The 21,079-nt window shown below is 32.3% G+C and overlaps 1 protein-coding gene across 5 annotated transcripts in view; it reads left to right on the top strand.

Moving 5' to 3' along the window:
- LOC148610906 (poly(rC)-binding protein 3-like) overlaps window positions 1-21,079 on the top strand; it is a 101,164-nt gene that overhangs the window by 8,690 nt on the left and 71,395 nt on the right. The window contains exon 1 of one of the 5 annotated variants that reach the window (XM_088590809.1): window positions 15,587-15,604. The exons of the other annotated variants lie outside the window; for them this stretch is intronic. The gene's annotated coding sequence lies outside the window, so the exon portion shown is untranslated. Of the gene's footprint in view, window positions 1-15,586; window positions 15,605-21,079 lie in introns of those variants that run through there. 5 annotated transcript variants of the gene reach the window in all.

Raw genomic sequence — 21,079 nt, 5'->3', positions numbered from 1 at the left:
TACAGTTATTGATTATAAATGCCAGAATCTGATGACAGGTGCTAAGAAACACCTGTTGGGAGTGTGAGGTGATAATTAAAATGTTACATGTAATGATTACAGGTGTTCTATGTACATGTAAGAGGATTCCTTAGGTAGTTATTACTTATTGAATTGATGATGAGCCCATTTACGGAAGGGACTTGAAGTGGATCAAGCTTTTTAAGCCTTTCAAGTAGGTTTATATGGAAAAGCTTTGTAATTGCAAAGTGATAATTTGCCATAACTAAAAGAACAATTTATCAATCACAAAGAGACAAAATATTAACAAAAACAGTAAGCTGTATATCAAATGTAGACAAATTGTCATTACTCCTTGTGATGAGATTGTACACTTACCCTTCAAAACCATACTTTCAAACTACTTCTACAAGATACTTATTCCATTTTCGGAATGTGTGAATGCAATGTATTAGTGTTATAGCTCCTAGCTGAATTTGTATTAGTATGGCAAGCTATACAACTTGCCAAGTAGAGGGTGGCTGTGCGAAAACCTTTTTTAATATATATATTTATTTAATGTAACTTTCAGCTATACCATGCTTTTACCACAAATGATTATTAATAATGTGGCTGATGTTGTCCACTATGCCCCTGCATGTATCTCATCAGTCATGCATTGGACAACCAGCATAGGTCATTCTACAGCTTAAGGTCTATTATATTTGGTTTCTATTTTATTGACCAACTGTTACAATCTCTAGTTCTGCTTACTGTTTCTTTGCTTTGTCTTATAACAAACCCTGTTGGTTAGGGCCCAAAAGTGAGAATGAACCAGTACTTCAGCAGATATGTACAGTTATACATGTCCTTACATTCAGTACTATAGAATGTACGCTTAGTCTACATGTAAATTCACTTCTATTTGTCTAAAAACTCAGGATTGTAGAGAGTGTGAAATGGCTGTAAATTTAGGAGTGCAGGGTTGATGGCTCTAGGTTGGAAGGATTTTATTGGAACTTAAGTGTAAAGTCATGAATTTTTATGGCAGGATAATCACACAATTCTCATTGTGAATTCTGGGAGTCGTCTCTGTGATTGTTTATGAATCAATAGAAAAACATGATATATTGTGGATTTTTACGGAAAAGACGTCGGAACTTAATCCAAGAAAATAGATTTTCTATAAAAAATGTTTTGGACCTTAAATCTCTCAATTACCTGGAAACTGGAATAATTATGGCAGTACTATTGATTAAATCATCACGTAACGATAGAGATTTATTTTTTCTGGTGTCCTCAGGCACGATGGCTTGGCTGAAGGATGTATTCGTTAAAACTTATAGAGAATAATTAATGAAGGGATCAGCGTAGGGAGTTTTAATGAGAGACATAGTTGGTAAATCAGCTTGTCGTTAGTCTCAAGTCTATATGGAAGGCTGGTGTAATCATGATAAGCAATCTAAGTCACTAATTGCATGGTTCTGCTTCACTCTAAAATTAGTCCAGAAATTCAATATCTATAGACACAAAAATCAATTTTTAACTTCATTCAGATTGCTTTAAAAAAAAAAAAAAATGTTTTCTCTGGTAGCTATTTAGGTTAAAGTCATTCCACATAAAAACTGACCATGTAAAATGCTGCAGGTTCTCTTGAAATTGCCATGTGTATGTTTTCTTGTATATTAGAATCCATTATCACAAAATCTGGCCCTGTCTTTCAATTTTTTTGTAAAGTAGAGGTAATTTTTAAAAAAAATACTGGTACTGTAAGGTTTACCAGTTTATACCAGGCACACCGGGCCAAAAACATGATTGGGTTATAACCCACTACTCTCATAAACACAAAGAACAGATACTGTAGGTACAACGGTCCCAAACAAAACAATTCTCCATGTCAACAATAAATTGTCACAATCATCTAGGTGCTGTAAACTTGTTAGCTATGTCCTCATGTTAATTGAAATGTATACAAATATCTATGTTTACATTATTAGTAACTGATTATAACCTTTCTGATTGTTTGATCCAATTGATGTCATAATGTCCTTTAAAACCTCTATCATAGCTTGTTAAGTCAATTTTATACTGTTAGTTAATTTGATGTTATGTATGGTCAGAGATGTGGCCCAGACTGGTTTCATGAATCATTTGTTCAATTAGTCTGTATTTATAATGATGGCCCTTGCACTATTTGGACATGGTTATTGTGACAAATTTATGATCATAAAAGCTTAACCATTGTCCTAATCTTCACAAGGCTTGGTCAGTGTCCTTGATTTTAAAGATTATGGTGTGGTCTGAGAAGGGTCAGTCATCTCAAATAATTTTATGAATCCTGGGAATATTTAAAAGTACATTGCTACAAACTTATACTGTATCTTTAATCCTATTAACATTAGATATTCTGATACATTTCTGTACATGTCAAGGTCTGTATCACATGCTGTATCAACCCATGTGATATGGATTTAAACATGTCATATTCATTATATCATATATTTTAACCATACTCCAAGTATGTTCTGTGAAGGGATGCAATATAGGTCTGGAGGTTTGATTTAGGGTATGCGATCTAGGGTGGACGATATAGAGTTGAAACAAACACCTATAATGCATATCAAAAAAATTACATTTTACTCTGAATATATGATATATAAATATATTGCATTGTCTTAGATGGTCAAAAGAAAGCTATGTGGATGATTGTAGAAGACAACTCTATACTAATTGCAAGATTTCTATACATTGTATGTAGGATTTTTTAGAGTATCATCTTCTATATGATGACTAACTTAAATGAATGATGAATTATTTTTACATATTTCCTAGTCTTGGATCCAGGTTTTATCAACACCAAGATTAAATAGGGAAACTGAATCAGCTGATTTGATTGGTCAAATGTTTTATGTACCTTTTTATTGTTTTATCTCTTAGGAATGCTAATTATAAGATAATAGAACAATATAAATACTTCCTGATATATGGCATTAGGAAGCGAAAAGACAGGTTTTCTAGATTAGAGCAAAAAACATCTGGATTTAACCCTGCAACAGTAACCCTTTGGTGTTTAATGTTCCCTTTAGTTTGCCCTTTAGGTGTTAGGAGGAAGTCATGATAAGGAATCAGTGAAACAGTGTGATGACTAGAGGTATACAGGTTACAGCTATTTCATGTTACATTGATTTCATAGTTCAGTTATTACATGTTACATTTATTACATAGTACAGTTCATACATGTTACATGTAATACATAATACAGTAAATACATGTTACATCTATTACATAATACATTTATTACATCTTATTGCTATTAACAGCATAACCTGTTTGCACATTGAACAAACCAGACACATTTTCCCAACCTGAACAAATTGAAAAAAATATAATTGTTATGGAAAGGTTTCCTTTAAAAGGAAGGATTGAAAAAAAAAGACAGTGTGAAATATAGAGTCCTTTGGAATTGCAAGTTTTGTTAGTTTGACAGACAAAAATTATAAGTCTGACAAAAATAATGTGATTTTACAGTTTCATTATTTGAATTCGCACAACACACGACATTCAAATGAAGTTCAATAAATTTGGCATTAAATTTTTCATGGATTTAATAAATCAGACCTAATTATAAAAAAAATATTTCTAAACATTTAAAGAAACATTTAACTAAAACAAGTAGTGTTAAAGGTTTGAAAACTATCATTTGTCTGGTGATAAACAATGTAGAATCATTCTTATTGGAGTATTCCTATTCTTTACATCAGATTTATCTGGAGAATGATTTGAATATGAAATATTATCTATATACCTGATTGACAGACAGGAACACCTGTTTATCTGACAGGTGATTATTACTATTATTGTCCTCCTTATTTACCTGTCATTCCCAAGTCGTTAAAGGTGTGATCTTGTCAATTTCATGTCATTTGTTCATGTATTGTGTCCATATACTGCAAAGGTCAGATATCTCTATTACTTTATAGGGATAAGGTGATAATTTCTTGAAAGGCTATTTTGTTGGTCATAATTGGCTTGTCATAGAGTTAGAATCAATACATGTACAACAACTATACTATAGACCCTGTGGGGAACTCAATGAGCATGCTAAACATACACTTCTGTGAGGAAATTCTTTTTTTCTACCCAAGCCATACCCCTCAGAAGTGCATATTCAACTCACCACAAAATAAAGAATGTAGAACATACTGAATACATGTACTGCTATGGTTACTACATGTATCAATCATGAAAGATTGTTCATTGTAATAAGATACTGAATTTTAATGTACAAGTTAATTCACTGAAATAAGATACTGGTTTAGAGTTTCTTCTGTAGAATATACATGTATTATTTCAAAAGGAAATGTATTGATTATTTAAAAGTGTCATCATGGTAACTGCCTCTCATTAAAATAGCCCTTTTTTTATCTTTATTCATTAAAATAGCCTAACAATACAGGTGTTGGATGTTTGGGAACTTTTTACTGGGTTATAAAATTAAGAATAAAAATTTTAAAAGATCACAAGAATCTAACATTTTAGGGAATTTGGTTATTTTTCCTTTAGATTGAAAATATTTTTAAGCCCTTTGCCACATACATGTACTGTTAACCATTCATGCCTATGATTAAACTAGAGTACATGTAGTCATGTCATGGAAATAAATTTGTTACAAAAACATTAGTATTGTTATGTTAATATAACAGTAAGTACTCAGAAGATGGTCCTTAGGACATAAAACATATCTCACACTTCTAAAATCTTCTCTGATGCCAATACACACTTTAAGTGAATCAGTGGCCCAGAACAGAACTGACATAAAACAATAACAGACTGTAGGCAAACCTTCACATATCTATACCAAAACAAATAGCCACAGAATTGTCATTTACTTTTCACATGAAATATAGGTTACATATGTAAACAGGCTTTTGATTGGTGGACAATGATTGTGACAAATATAACCCTATACAGATTTATTGTTGGCTGTTTGCTGAGTAAATATGTTTTCTAAGGCTGGAGTGGTTTTATATAGAAAGGAAAATATTTGAGTTTATATAAACTCATAAAGTAAATTATATCTTAAGTATATGAATAATGAGTTAAATTGAAAAATAATGTTTTTATAGAAGTTGTGCTGGGGCTATGCTTAGATTGGCCACTTTCAAGTCTTTTGTTGGGTCTTAAGAGCTAATATTAAAATTTTTAATCTTGCATTGTACAATACAAATAGTTCTTATCCTATTTTTGATTTGAATAATAAACAGTGAACTTGTTGGTGATTGTTCTGTTTGGTCTGAAGAGAAAGAACTTTTCAGAAAATTGAATAGGTCAGATGGAAAAATGAATGAAAAACATATATTTAGTAGTTAAAGGCTGTATGATGAATCATTTTTACAAAAATTGTAAAAATCAACTTTTGCTTTATAGATAGAAGATTACAGTTTCAATTCAAAGATCAATCAAAAAATTTATGTCCACCTGAAATGCTCAATTTATTTTCAAATGACTGAAATTTGCAAATAATTACTAGAAAGATATTTTAAACAAGTAATTTAGCTTTACATGTAAATTTTGATTATAATGATATGTGTCAGAAGGTTTTCCTAGGCATGAAACTTCAATGTAGTTTTAAATTTTGATGTTTTAGGATTTTTATCTAGAGTTATCTCCTCCTTACACTATAAGAATAAAAATAAATTTTACAGTCTGTGACTGATGAAGCTATAAAAACAATGAAACACAAACCTGTTGCATAGTTATAGGAGTATGAGAACTAATGGCTTTTTTTATAATATTTGCAGCTCCGTGAACTCACTTACCTTAGACATTTGTTGTGGCTGATGTTTTATAATTACATAACATAGACATTTAAAAAAAATGTATATTGAAAGGAATGATTTATTTGCATTTTGATTTTTAAATGATTGGTGGGTGGAGGTTTGGAATGAATGTACTTCTAAGTTTTTGTTAATATTTAAAGCATAATTATATAAAATCATCTCTGATCCTCGTCCAGATTTGTCAAGTACTGCCATTTGATATTAACAAATACTAAGGTTGTAAATAATATAAAAATTTAATCACTTTTAGTGGGAACATTGCCCCAAATTTTTTATTCAGATTAATTATCTTCCCTTATATAGACTTGTATCCAACTTATATGTTTCAATTGAATTTAAACAATGAAATGAAGTTGATGCAAAAACAACAATCATATAAATATCTGTGACAAAAACCATTAACATTGACTGATAAGATTGCTTTTGTACTTGACAAATGATAGGTTTGGTTTGATGGATAGCCATTTGACGAAATTTGTTTTGCCTTTTATCCTGTATATGTAAAACTTGATTCTTAAAAGTAGCTGTATTTAAATACATGTACATGTTGTTAAACTCTTTGTCACCATCGATCTGTCTTTATGTCTCTGGTTTGAAGTTCCTTTGAAGACTAGGCACTACAACTTTTGTCAAAAATCTTTATACACAGAGTAGTTAAAAAAAAATTCATGTTTGCTGGCTTGATGGTTTCAAGGAGGTCTTCAGTGCCATGCTTCAGTGCCTGGCTGCACCTCTGGGTTTCATTACTGGTTTGGCAGTACTTTCTTATTGATAATCTTTGAATTTGTATCTGGTTGTTTCTAGCTTTAATGTCAGTATCATTTGATTTGTTGAAGTACTTGTTGTATATATCTTGATATCTGTACTTTACCACTTATTACAACCTTGACCGGACTACCATGAGTTGCTGTATGTGATTTTGACAAACTGCCTGATTCTGTTTCGATAGAACACCTTATCATTTGTTGTCTATTTATGATAGTCGTAGACCGATCTAACCTTTGCAAAGTTGATATTTTTGCATTCCAGAGAAACATGCTGATTTTTGTATAAACTGTCAGCCTCAGGGCACACTTACAAACTAGAGAGTTAAGAGTAAACCATCCATTCATTGATGCTGGTGAAGCATGTGGATTGTTTGTATAAACTGGCAGTTCTATCTACAGGGACATGGTGGGTTGTGTACACTTTTAACAGCTACAGAACATTTCTGTTTAGATTTGGCAGTCTCTGTATGTACATCTGTTCTATTCTTTATTTATTATAGAACACCAGGGAGTTTCAGATCTGCTTGCATTGGAATTTTAATTTCTCTATAATAATTGGCATGTGTGGTGCTGTTGTATGTATTTTCCATATGTTTGGAGAGGTATATGACAATAACACCAATGTTACTCCACACAGTTGGGTTGTTATTTGTCTACATATTTTCATTAGTGTTTTTGTTCATTAAATTGTGCTCACCTAAATAACAGATGTAGGTCATGTTTCTTAAACCATGCTCTTCCTTCTTGCAATTACCATGATCTCTCTTTGCAGAATGCTCTCCCCTTAATGACAGATTTAAGCAATGACTCTTAGAGAATTCTCTCCAAATAAAAAAATTATAATGAGCAAAAATAGGAAATGCATAAATGTTTTTCTTTTGAGCTAGCAATCTCTATGATCCATATATTTTGAGATACCTGAAAAAAATCATGAAGGAAACAATTGTAATCAGTGTATGGGTTGTATCCATGACTTCTACCTTCTACATTGTACATGACTAATAGGAAGAGTCATATGAGGATATACAGTTGTTATTGATATCTTTACTACACACAATATTTGTGTTTCACAGACTTTTTGAAGGAATTCTTTCATCATAGCAGTAGTATACTAAACAAAAAGAGTGAAGTAGAAATTAACATATGTTTTTCATGGTAGATTACTAAACAATTAGTTTATAATGTAAAATTTTACCCCTCTGTGCTGATTCCATGACCACCCTGTCAACAGTTCAGTTAGATGGCTTTCCCAAAACATTGACTCATTGATGTAAAATAAACCTCCAGTTTCCATGGCTACCTTGTCTATTAATGGCTTCTTGCCCTGATTCGGTTTTGTGCAATAGTTTTCTCTACTCTTTCTACTAAAACGGACACCATTTTGTACAAGGGTTTCCAACGCTCCAATGTTGCCAGTTCACTTAACTAAAATTCAATTAACATATGGTAATCTAGGTTACTATAGCCATTTTTGCTGTTGTGGTTAGTTTTTAGTAAGTTCACTTATTTCTAAATGATTCCATTTTTTGTTGACGTCAGTACTCTGTATAACATATTTTTCACCAGTTCTCAGTGTGACATGTTGACTTAATGCATCAGATGTTTAGTTACTAGACCTCCTTGTCACCTGTCCAGCTTTATTATGGTTTCTCTGGCTTCTCTACTTAAGACTGTCTGTATATTCCACTGGTTACTCTGGCTTTTCTACTTAAGACTGTCTATGGATACAAGACTATTAACTTATCAATGTTAATTATTAATTGATTTACATGTGTCTGACTCCAATGGTCAATGGCTCACAGTGTATCTACAATTGGTCCAATGCTAGACTTTTATTCTTAGTTGGTCTTGTCACTAGTTACAATAACGGGAAAGCTGTAAGTAACTTACTTTGTTGGTCTTGTCACTAGTTACAATAACGGGAAAGCTGTAAGTAATTTACTTTGTTGGTCTTGTCACTAGTTACAATAACGGGAAAGCTGTAAGTAACTTACTTTGTTGGTCTTGTCATCAGTTACAACAACAGGAAAGCTGTAAGTTACTTACTTTGTTGGTCTTGTCATTAGTTACAACAACGGGAAATCTTAAGTACTTACTTTGTTGGTCTTGTCATTAGTTGCAATGTAAACCTGAAAACTGGTACTTACTTTGTTGATTCAGTTACAATAACAGGAAAGCTTCAAGTTATCAGGTCAAGTCATAATTTGATATGAATGTCTCTGGTTAGAAGTCACTACTACATCATGGTCATAGTTAAACCAGCATTTTTAACAGATTTTATGTTGTCTACCAAAAGCTTTTACCATGAAACTCATTCTGTATACATGTGTACTTATGAAACAGGGATATTTATTATTGGTTTTGCTTTTATTTCTAAATTTAATATGTTTAGGATTGTTCCAATATAATAATGCCTTTTCAAATGGGCCTTCCGTGTCTTCCACAGTTCTGATATAAATAGAGCCATTCTGGTATTTATCTTGGTGTGCTACTGTTTCTTGACGTCAAATATAACCTGTGTTGCATTGTTCTGTTGAAGGAAACAGGTTACATTAATAAATGGTTGAAGGTTACAGGGATGAAATTAATAGCTCCATTGTTTAAACTTACCAGATTTTGATACCATGATTTCTGGCTTTAATGATGGTATTTCTTACTAGACTTTCATAACAAAAGAACATAATAAGGGTGCTCTCAATGCTGATAGACTATTATAGTTCTGGAGCTTAGTAAAACCTCTCAATGAATCTGGCAAAGTGTCTTTTGTTGTCATAGAATCTATTGGTACTGCTTACTATACTGTATTTATCATGACAATTACAGGCGTTACTTCCTATAGTGGGTGACACAAAGAATGAGCAGTGTTTTACACAAAGACAATATATAGCACTTAAATAAAATTCTCATTGCTTCTTCATAGCAAGTGATAAAATAGTGACAGTCACTGCTACTTCTTTATTTTTATCTTGAAATGCTGTTTGATATCAGCTGAAAATGTAGCATGATTCGAACAACCATACAGACCTTAAGGATTTGACAATGGTGTATCTTTGTAGCTTTACCCTTACCAATTTTATGCACCAAATTTCAACAGCCATGCTTATAGATTTGAATGTTTTAATCAATTTTTGTTGTTTTTTCCCATATTTTGTTATCAGTTGACCTGATTTTCTTTTAAAACGAGCTACATTTAAAGATGAGTGGTTTAAAGGACACTTATCATTGTCTCTCTTTTATCTATACGAGATAACCCATTGTTACCTTAGTCAGATAAAGTAAGGAAGTTTTGAGTGACGGATATTAGTCCAAATATGTTCCTGTATAAATGCCTTGTACTGGTATGTAAAAAATCAGGAAAAAAAAAGAAATCATCTAGCCCATAGCATCTTAAAAGGAGTACCTGTTGTACCTGACAAAACAAAACAAATCCTTTTAAAAATAACCATGCATTCTTGTTTTTAAGGTTTTGTATTATGATGTAACCATTGTGATCCTTTACAATCAGCTTTTACTGGAATAACTAGATGAGTCGTATTGATTTTGAAAAAAATATATGCTTTTACATTAACTCTTTTTTTTGGTACACATCAAAAAGAGTAATCAAGGGAACCAAGGTTATAGCGGTAATCAAAAGAATGCAATCCAGGGACAAAGACCAGTCATGGAAAACAGACATACACAACAAAGAACATAAAATAACTAAAATCATACATACAAAGTAACAAAAGCAAATGAGCAACTCGGACTCCACTAAAAACTGGGAGCATGGACCAGGTGCACTGGTAGGGTAAGTGTCCTCTGCTTTTCTAGAAACACCCGCCGAGTTGCTCATAAAAAGTCAAGTCCGGGGTAGACAAACAAGGAAAGGAAAACTATGACCCGTTGAATAAATCAGTTTTCATGGTGCAGATAGATACACCATAATGATCCAAGAGTTCATGATGATGACCATAAAACATCTAAAAATTGTCAATCAATATGACTGCAAGTCTGTCAAGTTTCATGGAAATCTTGTGAGACATGAAACAATTAAAGCAAAACTAAAGCAATGTCTGCCTCAAGTCAAAACATGCTGAAAACTCCTTGTAGCTTATTTTGACACTGTTATCATTGTCACTGTGTGAATGATTTAAGTCCATGCAAATTAGAAATATTTGCAGGGGTAGCAATGAAAAGTTGTTTTTTTATTTTCATGTATTAAGATATGTTTTTCTCTGTCAGAATTTAGTTTTACCAGGGAAAGTTTTGGAAGAGAGAAGCCTAAAATATTGACTGATAATGAATAGCAATTTTTCACAAGAGGCAAATTTTGTCTGATTTATTGTACACTGTAATAATTCAAAAATTTACAGAACCCTAGAAATGACATCCCATGTGTTTATAAAAAAAGACATTGTTTTCTCTTTGATGATTGTGAAAACCGATGCTAGGATCCATTCCAGCTAAGAAATAACATATTATAGTATATACCATTCTCACGTTTCCAACAATGTTTCAGCTCTTGTGTAAAGATAAATCTATGATGGGTGATTGGCTTTATCACTGCTATAAATCACACTCTGTAGCACCCCAACATTGGATTATCTTATCATCCATAATCAATTTCTTACAAATTAAACACATTAAAAACCTATTATTATTTGGTGCACTCTATTGCATATTAAATAATTATACAAAAATTACTAAAAATGACGAACGGAGAGCCAGTTAAACAACACTACTGAACTTGATTCATGATGGCAGATTAACAGTCCTGTCAATGGAAGGATACATCTACTATCTACATGTATGGTTATATCATAAAATAGAGTTAACAAAAGTCTGAAAAAGCTTAGGTTTTCCCCTCTGCATAAGGTCAGCCAAAATACCTGGTAAACCTTCACTGGTAACAGTAGTCACATGAAATACTAAATATAAACACCCATTTTGTGTTGTTTATGATATGCCGTTCCAGTGTTGTTCGTTGAATGGTGCTGCAGAGGTTGGTAATGCTAGGAATGAATCAGGCAGAAATCCAGGACAACAACAATACAGAAAAAAATGAGGGTACTGACCTTAACCTTGAAGCTAAGGTGAATTATCTCTACTTGTTTCAACTCAATAGTAATGGTTGGCAGGTGACTGATGTGACAATGTTGTGTTTGTGAAATTATTAGCTAATAACTTAACCTTGTATTAATGAGTGACATTAATTGTCTGGTGACTTTGTGGAAACCTAAATTGACTAGTTAAACCACTTCTTCAAATTCAAAACTGGATTTTTTGTCATAAGCTGTAAATGTTGGTAGCAAGACATTAAGTAAATTTTGACATGATTGATGTTGGACTTGACCTTGGACTATTCTGTGATAGACAAAATATCTTGGCTGAACATTGTCAGACCTTGACCTTGATTTTTTTTATGATGGGTCAGAACTGTACCTTTATTTGTTGAACTGTCAGGTGACATAAAACAATTTGTATTTTTAAAATAGAAATCTTTTTAAGAAAAAGTGTTTTGCTACTACACTGTAATACCTCCTTGGAATAAAAAACAAGAGGAATATTGGGAGGTCGCCCAGTATTGAAGTGACCTTGTACTTATTCTATTAATAATCTTTATGTCATTCGCCTTTTTGATTAGAACAAGACATAATTAACAGTTAATTGGTGTACTTTATGGATTAATTTGTTTAACAAATTGTGATAATTGTGTTAGTTGTCTGTTTTATCCATTCTCTATACACCTACACCTAGAACCCAATGATAAATAGCCCTGGTTGACCTTGAAGCAAGCTAATGTCAAGTGTATCACTTCCTTCAAACACTGATCATGCACCTTATCTAACACTGATGAGAGACGATGCTGATTTTCTCTGATCATCTGGAATTTTGTAAATTTTCTATCATTTTGTTTGTTTAAATTTGATGTAGTTAGTTGTATAACTGTACACAGATCTATTTTTGAGATTTTATTATGTAATGTGTGAAAAATTCTTTTACAATTGATGAATGTAGTATGTATTTTTATAAACTTTTTGTTGTATGATAACTTGAAAACAGAAGTTCAGTTTCTTACTGTCAAAAGATAATAGGTTTTTGATAGGAAGATTAATATTGGTGGCATTTTTATCACAAGGCCATGAAACAGAACCATTGTATCACCAGCAAGCTACTGTGCCATTGTTTATCTTCAGAACTCCATTTCAATGGCAGGGTTTTGATAATTTTTATCGCAGTACTCCTGGCATCTTTATACCCCATCATAGAAAGGTTTAATATGGTGCATTTTCCCTGCATTTGCATTAATTACATGCGTCATAGAAATTACTATTACCAATCTATTATACTGAAACATGGATTGGGATGGTTTATGTGTGGTAACATCTGTTCATGGTATTTTAGTTGAAGGTTTCTGTTTCTGATATCTTATCAACAGTTATTTCCCTTGACAATGGGAACTAAAAAGTGTGCAAGGTGGAAATATTTTTAAAATTATATTCTTGTTCATGTATAGGGAATTTATATTTACATGTATGTAAATGTGATATTTTGTAGTAAAATATTTGTAATCTTTAAAGTATTGAAATATTGTTAAAGCCATCTACTTTTATTAGCTCAAATGAAATTACTTGTAGCTTTACATGTACAGGTGTTCAAAATTATATGTTAATGATGTGTAATAAATATTTAAAAAAAAAAGGAAAATATTAAATATCAAGTATTTCTGCTGCAGAAAATTGCCTGTAATAAATTTTAAAAGATGCAGAACTTTTTTCCATTGTAATTTGATAAATTTTAGAAGTTGCTTACAAATAGACATTCTGTTTTTATTCTGTAAGTTACAATGAAATTTTAGAGATAAGGTTTCTGATTGCATGAGAAAAAGAAAATGTTTTTGTGGTTGTGGCCAAACCTGAAGAAAAATTTGCAAAGAAATAGTTAAAGTTGTCAGCTCTCTGATGAACACAGCATGAACAGGAATAGCTGAACAGAAGTACATGTAGTGAGTTCTAGGGATTCAGAATTCTTAATCTGTTCTCTCTTCAAATATAAAAGATTCACAATCTGAACACTGGTAGTGAGTTCACGGCCTCCAGGTATCTGATCAGTTCCCTATCCAAATAAAAAAAGATTCATAACCTGAACCTAGGTACATGTAGTAAGGTCTAGGAAATCTAATCAGTTTACTAAAACAAGGAACAATTCATAGCCCCCCTGATAGACAATAAATCCAACAGTTAATTATTGGCTTGTGTTGAGATCTGCAATAAAACAATCAATGAACATTAGGATTTTAGCACCCATTCCCTGGTTCAACTAACTGTTAAGATTTATGGTTTCTTATCATTTATATATAGACATGGTCCTGGAAATCAATTGCCGAGTTTTCAGTTTAGTATCCTTATGAGGAAGTCAGGGTCAGGATTACTCATAAAATGGATAGATTAAAGTGTTAAAACAGATGGTTTTATGACTTTGGTAGATTGGGTATTGTAATGGTTGGGTAGAGTTGTTATTAAAATCTTAAGTCTGCTTCTATGGGCACATTAATGTCATCTTGGTTTATAGCGATATTTTTACTTTCATTTTCTTATTTTACCCTGTGGTGATTACAAGAGAAGAGGAATGAAAGACCAGAAGTTTCATTTTGCAAGAAGTAATTTATTTGGTATTTGCTTAGCAGAACTTTTTCCATGACTTGTCTGTATGTTTTGATTTTCTACATCATAATAAATTATGGAATCAAAAATAATGACATAAAAAATATCCAGTGTCATTATGTTTCCTTGTGGAAACTTGAACACTAGTTGAAAGATCACTTTTTAAAAATCTTAGCTTGAGTTTTCATTCTGCAATCAAAAGGTTATTGGTAGATTCATCTGTGAGGAATTTAGTTGAAGTCCAAAGCAATAATTTAAGAATTCATAGGGTTTCCCCACAAATTTGTTTTTCTAGTTCATAAGCATTTAAAGTTTTATCATGCTGCACTCAATGTAACAGTTTAAATGCATTCTAGAGGAAGTTAGGTATTGCCTTCATGGTGTATCATGGTGCATTCAGTGGAAATGTTGTATTAAGGAAGGAATGTGATGTACTACTTTCATGGTGTATCATGCTGCATTCAGTGGAAATATTGTATTAAGGTAGGCATGTGATGTACTACTTTCATAGTGTATCATACATAGTGCATTCAGTGAAAATGTTGTATTAAGGTAGGCATGTGATGTACTACTTTCATGGTGTATCATGACCTGTAGACAGAGGGAGATCTTTGATGTGGAGGTATTTTTTCTTGTTTCTCAGCAGTTGCAATCTTAAATGTCTTAATGGCCATGTTTTAGACTTTTTGCTGTAGAAACTCTCAGTATTTCAGGTTCAAGAAACAAGGTTATTGAGTACTTCAGATCATTTAGCTTATTACATAATTAAACCTCCTGCTGAGTTCTTTGCATCATACAATGAAATGCCATTTCTCTGGGAATATATGTTAATGGGAATTTAGAACTTGTTTTTTTCAGGGGGGGGACTAAAGAAACATCTGTCTAGTTGAAGGGTTTGCAATATAGAAAAAAAAATAGTACCAGTTTTATGGTTTTAGTTTCACATAACCACAAAACATTGTATCCCATAATGGTATGGTGATGTCTTCATTGTCTTAATCTTTGTGGGCATCATCATCATTCATGGACTCTGTTTCCAGACAATAACTTTAATGGATCTCAATGAAATTGTAGCATAAAGTTAAATATCACATCGAAAGGTTTGGATCAATTCTCAAGCAAGATAGATATTTCGTAAACTTTGTATAAGTTACATATTTCTTGTTCAACTTCACATGTTTTCATATTTTTATATTTTTTTTTAGTCTTGAAAATTTTGGGGAGATTTAATGAAACTGAAAACAAGGGATATTTGAAAAGGACAGAGAGTCAGCTATGTTATGTAGATGCTCTGAAACATGAATTGCTCAAAGTAGGAAGTCACACCTGTTGGTTGAGACATCAATGATATTACAACATGGTGCTTTATCAACAAGTGAGTAAAAATAGCCCCATCCCTGACATGGAAGCCTCAAATCATATCATGCTGAATCTGTATTAGATTTTGGATTTTGACCTGGTTTTCCATAGGGATCGAAAGTAGACATTATAAGAAAAAATTGAATTCCAAAGGTGCATGGATATGTTAAAACCAACTCTGTGTATTTAGATTTTTTATGTTTGACCATAAGGTTAATGTCCAATTTCATGACCACTGTTACTGTGTTTTGAAAACCTGGGTTGTGTCAACATTCAATCACAATCCAAAGTGAGAACTGTATGAAGTTTTGAACTCTTTAGTTGTATCATTCTGTACTCCATGGTGCATTTTATGTCTTGATTTCAGGGCAAAGATCATTGATTTCCTCAATACTCAATGTTTATTTTTTTATGAAACCATGTCCAGGTTAGCTGGGTTTTTGGTGAAATCATGTCCAGTTTAGCTAGGGTTTTTGGTGAAACCATGTCCAGTTAAGCTAGGTTTTTGGTGAAACTATATCTAGTTTAGCTGGGTTTTTAATTCATGAGGTTTCTCTAGGAAACATTGACTACTTGATTAACATTGATTGGAAAATCACAGTGTGAATTATTTTAGTGTTTACTGATAAAAGGGAAAAAAAAACACCTTAAATCAATGTGTTAGTTGTCAATTATGATAAACGGGTAAAATTCAGAAAAGTATCAGATTTTAGTCACTGAGAAATAAAAGCAGTGTCATGCTTGTTATCAAGAAATTGGTCGAATCACTTCTATTTCCATGAGGGTATGAACAGCATACAGGCATCTACATACAGTGTGTAAAATATATGTATTTCATGAATCCCTGACAAATACAATAAGACAAGTATGGACTTACAAAAGGATCAGGAAAACTCTCAGACTTCAATGGCTGGACCTACAATAGAAATCTGACAAGTTTTATAGACTTTTTACTTAAGGTTTTTGGAATTGTTAAGATAGTGTTCGATCTATCATAGAAGTTCTCTAAATTTCTTCACAATCAGTGACATTACTATAAGACTTCCATTTATATATGTATCTAATTGGCATCAAAAAGCAGTCTATATGAATTCACTATCAAATAGGATTACTTTAGCTTCAAAGAAAAATCCTTTATGAATTGTATATTAAAGGAACATAGCTAAGCATCAGAGAAAATCCTATTTATAGATAAATGTATCATTACTGAAGCTGTCTAGAGCTTAAAGGATTGTAGAACAGTATAGGAACATTACATCCTTAACACCCTATTCATGGTCACTAAACCTTAAAAGATTTATATTAACTTATTATTTATATATGGACAAGGGAGAAAAATCAATTGTTTTGACGGAGGATCAGTGGATGTGATTGGGTGAGACGTGTGATGTTTCGTGAGGATTGATTGGCCAAATATGATTAACTGATCTGCGATCAGCAAGGATCAGAGATTATTGATGTAAAACAACCATGTAAAGATGATGGAGAAAGATTCTGGTCCAGAGAGAAAGATTCTTGTCAGATTAATTGTACTTTTGTGGTGCTGTAGACCTGTGAATTCCTGACAGGGCTTTAGTACTAGGGTTATATAAGATTAGCAGAGAAAATATTTTTTCGAAAAATTATGATTCCTTAAGTCCATTCTCAAAAATCATTGTGGAAAATGAAAAGTCAATTAGTTCATTTCTATACATCTTGTACTGGAGTTTCATCCCTGTGCTAAGAATTAGCTATACTAATTTGATAGAGAAAATGTGAAAATAAAAGTGATGTTCTGCAAGTGCTTCCATAGAAGACTTTGTAAGGAAGTGTTCTACATAGGGATCAATAAATTGACAACTATATCATATTATATCACGATAAATGTCAGACTCAAATTTAATTTTTATCTTTACTGAATCATTTAATCATTATTTAATCTCTTATTGTTTTAAATAATTGACTAGATACATATCCCTACAGACAGTAGAACATTTGATAGACACACTGATCATAGAGTTGTATACACTAGAATGTCATATGTGCTAGATTTATTGTTGTATTAGGCAGCTATCATTTGATTTTTGCAGACAGAGCTCTATCAAACCTTTTGATTTTAATTTTCTTTTGCTCTTTTTGGAGACATTATCTAAATCTGATAGATAAGTTTTAGCAGGTAAAAAAGGCCTGGTCTCAGTTGCCAAAACTTTAGATGCTTATATTCCCTTTTGGGTAGTTCTGTGTCCATTGGTCTGTGTTTACTTGTTTTGTCACTTTTTCAATATACCTAATGTTATCTAATTATTGGTATAACTTTACTACTAGCTGTTAGATCTGGATGCTAGCTTCATGGACACATACTTCTCTTTTGTTTTTTATCTCATTATTAAGACCCTTAGGGTAAAGAACTTCTTTTCTAAGATAAATTTCCAGAAGATTTATAATGATGCATTTTTGGTGACATCTATTCCACAGCTTGACAAATCGTTGGACATATCTATCTTAATTTGAAACTGCTCAGTTTTAATTAGCTCTCAAATCGATCACTAATTTTGGTGTGGCTTGATTTATGCTAGTTGTACTAAGATCAAAGAATGTGAAGAGGGATTTAAAAGGAATTGGAAATCTTCAATTTATTTTAAAGATTTATCTTAATTAGACTTTTCCCTTTAGTTAACAAGAAACACAGGAACTGATAACATGTAGTAATGAACTGTAGTCAGCATAATGACATGTCCTTCATTTTCTTGTAAATCAGACTGTGGCTAGAACATAATAATCAGCTAAAGGTTTCAAACTAATATGTCATGTTCATATATGATGAAATATTGCAGAGTTGGTGTTTTTTTAAATATGTATTTATATAAATTATGTATAGGAGGTTCACTTTGAAACAAAATAATAAATTGAAATTTTGTTAGGTTAAACATTTACTTTCTATTGAGTCCTGTTTTTCTGCCATGCCATGTGAAACCCCAGTCCCCACTGCCTGAAAACATGAAGGATATACTTAGCATATTCTTAACTGTTGGTATTGTGATGTCTTAATGTTCTATTGGTAGAACAGTGACAATTAGTATGTTACCTCATTTAACTTGGAGATAAATATTCACAGACCTGTTATTCAAGTTTTACAGAACCTTGGCCTGATTGATTAGGAAACCTGACATACTTATACATCTTTCTTACTGAAAACAACCAATGCCAGTGCTGGGTACCACCAATGTAGTTAGGAGACAAACAGTTCATTCTGAAAAAGGAGGGGCTGGCAGTTTTTGGTTGGGGTAGAACATTTTATTTTCAAATGCTTTATAGCTAGATTATTTATTTTCAGTATACTGTACATTAGAATATGGAGGCCAGATTGGTTTTATTTTCTAGGTAGTGGAGGCCAGTTTGGTTTTATTTTCTATGTAGTGGAGGCCAGATTGGTTTTATGTTCTAGGTAGTGGAGGCCAGATAATGTATTTCCAATTTTTTTAATACTAGATATTAATCTACAAAAACTGCCAGGCCTCCTCCCCACAAAATCAGATGGTGATCCTCATGGAAACCAACCATGTCATCATTACCAGTGTATTTTGTTAAACATCTGTTTCATTGGTTTAGTTATATTAGTCACTGTCGCTAGTACCTGCACCTATTAATTAGTCACTGTTGCTACTACCTGCACTTATTAATTAGTCACTGTCGCTACTACCTGCACCTATAAATTAGTCACTGTCGCTACTACCTGCACCTATTAATTAGTCACTGTTGCTACTAACTGCACTTATTAATTAGTCACTGTCGCTACTACCTGCACCTATTAATTAGTCACTGTCGCTACTACCTGCACCTATTAATTAGTCACTGTAGCTACTACCTGCACCTATTAATTAGTCACTGTTGCTACTACCTGCACTTATTAATTAGTCACTGTTGCTACTACCTGCACCTATTAATTAGTCACTGTCGCTAGTACCTGCACCTATTAATTAGTCACTGTCGCTAGTACCTGCACTTATTAATTAGTCACTGTTGCTACTAACTGCACCTATTAATTAGTCACTGTTGCTACTACCTGCACATATTAATTAGTCACTGTTGCTACTACCTGCACCTATTAATTAGTCACTGTTGCTACTACCTGCACCTATTAATTAGTCACTGTCACTAGTACCTGCACCTATTAATTAGTCACTGTTGCTACTACCTGCACTTATTAATTAGTCACTGTCGCTACTACCTGCACCTATAAATTAGTCACTGTCGCTACTACCTGCACCTATTAATTAGTCACTGTTGCTACTAACTGCACTTATTAATTAGTCACTGTCGCTACTACCTGCACCTATTTAAAAAAAACAAATAGGGAAACAATACAAAACCATTGAAAAACTCTTGAAGTAAGAAGCTATATTTTCTCCATGGTATTTAGTAGCCATTCGTATTGTTAGTAATCTGCTGGTGGTTTTTTTCTCCATTTATCAGTAAAATTAAAATGGAGAGTTTCCAAGAAAATTCTCTCATTATGAAGTTTTTAGGTTAGTAACTAACATTAATTTAATATTTATTACATCATATTGCAGAAATACTAAATAGTTTCAGATGTAGTATCCAAAATAATTTTGGTTATAAATCCAGAATGTGAAGAATATATGTAATTAAGAAATTCAGGAAGCTATATATTTCTTTTCTTCTAAAACTGATTAAGGCTTTATTGAGCTTACACTTTTGCAAAGTTTTTAAGTAGGATTAAGTTTTCTACCAACTAAGGATGATAAATGTTACAGAAACAGAGAGCCGGAACTTGAATTTCCCGTAAACATACGTGTTCCGTGGGTAATAGCAGTATTGAATGGCAAGTAATAGGAATCACGTAATTGATACAGGTTGTTATTGACTTGACTTTTTACTGAAACACTGAGTTGACGAGATGATTGTGAGTAAACACTAGAAGTTTATTTGAACAGGGCTGCAGTTAATATTGTTTAGCAAACGTTCTGTTGATGAAGATTAATTCAAAACTAAAAGACCCAATCAATAGCAAATTTTATAGCTGTTTGATGTACTTTGGAAGTTGGTTAAGATATCTTTAATTAATATGAAAAAAAACACCATTATAAAAATTGATTCTTTTGGAAAAATTGACTACTTTATTAACATTGATTGGAAAATCACAGTGTGAATTATTTTAGTGTTTACTGATAAAAGGAAAAAAAACACCTTAAATCAATGTGTTAGTTGTCAATTATGATAAACAGGTAAAATTCAGAAAAGTATCAGATTTTAGTCACTGAGAAATAAAAGCAGTGTCATGCTTGTTATCAAGAAATTGGTCAAATCACTTCTATTTCCATGAGGGTATGAACAGCATACAGGCATCTACATACAGTGTGTAAAATATATGTATTTCATGAATCCCTGACAAATACAATAAGACAAGTATGGACTTACAAAAGGATCAGGAAAACTCGAAATATCAATGTGCCCTGATTTCTTTTAATATTGGAATTTGCGTAATGTTTGT

This window comes from Perna viridis, chromosome 7 (assembly GCF_037379345.1).
Source record: "Perna viridis isolate PV_CMFRI_1.1 ecotype Kerala chromosome 7, ASM3737934v1, whole genome shotgun sequence".
Taxonomy (NCBI): Eukaryota; Metazoa; Mollusca; class Bivalvia; order Mytilida; family Mytilidae; genus Perna; species Perna viridis.
This window is presented reverse-complemented; position numbering and strand designations above follow the sequence as displayed.